At 40.5% G+C, this 2,070-nt stretch overlaps 1 pseudogene; it reads right to left on the minus strand.

Annotated features, from left to right (window-relative positions):
- Positions 1 to 788: 788 nt before the first annotated feature.
- Positions 789 to 1,730, minus strand: LOC132639244 (probable methyltransferase At1g29790; annotated as a pseudogene).
- Between the last annotated feature and the right edge of the window lie 340 nt (positions 1,731 to 2,070).

Genomic DNA, 2,070 nt, shown 5'->3' on the forward strand with positions numbered 1-2,070 from the left:
CGATTCAATGCCATCAAAATGTACTTAGCATGCCTACTTTTCCTTATTAGTTCAAATAGCCCTAACTAGATTCTCAAGCTCTGATAAACCCGCAACAAGAACAACCTTTATTTTATGCCGAAAGGACTAAGAACTCTTATTCCGCAGTCTTTAGCACATAGCAGTCGACGCAGTACTGATTCCTGGCGGTTCCGCTAATCTTCCTAGAAATTCCATTCCTAAAAAACCCGGCAATCGTAGACTGCTTTGGTTTATCTAGTCTTGATAAATGAAAGGCACCCGCTCTTATTCCACACAGTAAAAGAGAAAGGCCACATGAACTTCAGAAGGGTGTCCTTTGTTTTGAATTGTCAAGATGCTTTTGATGGAGCCTACTACCACAAACTCTTAAAGTCTCATAGTTTCACCATGGATAACAACAACAACTACGCCTCAGTCCCAAACAAGATGGGGTCGGCTGTATGAATCCTCACTTCTTCATTCACATAGCCAACCCCATGATACCCAGAAAACAATGATCGACTGTGAGGTACCTTCGGGATGAAATCATAGAAACACTTAGCAATTACTACATCTAAACACAAGAAGTTTTGTAACTGAAGTCTTTTTAAGGATAACCTGTCATTCAGGACATTATGCTGTGCCTATGAAGCTTTTTTAACTATTGCTTGGAAATGGTTTAGCCACAAACATTACAAAATCATACTCAAGTTACTCAAATTGTTAGTTTATATCTGGAGATGTCATCTGAAACGAATTCATAACTTAAAAAAAAAAAATCACCTCCTCCTTTCATGTCTTCTATTTCTATCAAAGTAAGAAAGTAAAATAAACATCTAATACTATCACCAAGAATTCTTGAGTGGCTTCTCCAACAGTGCTGAAAGGTACATCTCATTCAGCTCAGGCCCTCTGTCCATCTTTCGCCCTACGACCTACTTGACCTTATCGAACCCGATGCTCTGTATAAGGGGAGCATAGACTTGCTCAAATTCCTCACCAACACAGTAGAAATGGTCAAGCCAGAACAGCCCACCAGGCCGAAGCACCCTATAGATGTCGAAAAACAAGAAGTGGAGTAGTGTTGTTGGTATCCAGTTACTCAGCACATGCATTGAGTGCACTATATCCAGTGTGTTGTCAAAGAAAGGAAGTCTCTGTGAAATGCTTATGTACAACGGTACGACTCCTCTTGATGCTATAAATGTATTGCAAGGGCCATTGAGATTCATTGAAGTTGTTAATATTGTTATGTTCCTTTCTCTCATTCTTACAGCAAACGTAGCTACATCGCCTCCGATATCAAGCCCTGTTCTGATTGTACCAGGCTTTTTCACCGCTAGTACTTCATCAATAGAGAAGTCTAGGCCAACTCCCTTTGTCGACGACCAACGGTTGTTCTCTCTGCCATTGAGATCAAAGCAGTCCTTGCAGTCATCAAATCCTTTCTGAGTTTTCATCCTGATGATAAGACATTCATAGCTTTTGCATGTATATGCTGTCCAAACTACAGATGAATCCGATGGTGTAGTCCATAAACTCTCAGGAAGAGGGTAAGGCTCAACATATTCCTGCTGAGAAGCAGGACCACATCTGCGGCGAGGGAGAGGCTCACAACCTGTAAAGAAAAAAGAAACAAGAGATTTTGAGGAACGAATTTCGTAATTCCTTTTCCTACTTACACAACTATAGGGATTATACATACAGTCAGACTTCTCTATAACAGTCATCCTCTATAACAACATTTCACTAAAACGATCAAGTTTTCTTTGCAATCGGCTTTTCGTGTTATGCTATAGTTGTCACGCCCCGAACCATGGCCTGGACGTAACACGACACTCGGTGCCTGACTGCGTGTGACCGAGCGAACCACATGGCTTGCTGAATCATCATGATACATAACATAAGCGGAATATAACGTGAATGCATGATGAGCCTTTATAAAAAATGGTAAGTCATAATACTTAATAAAATACTTGTTTAAACATGAGTGAGCCAAAATGGCTATACGACTCCAAATGTCTGACATGACATAACTGACTTGTCTAGTCTATGAAACCTCTATCACGA

Source organism: Lycium barbarum, chromosome 5 (assembly GCF_019175385.1).
Source record: "Lycium barbarum isolate Lr01 chromosome 5, ASM1917538v2, whole genome shotgun sequence".
Lineage (NCBI taxonomy): Eukaryota > Viridiplantae > Streptophyta > Magnoliopsida > Solanales > Solanaceae > Lycium > Lycium barbarum.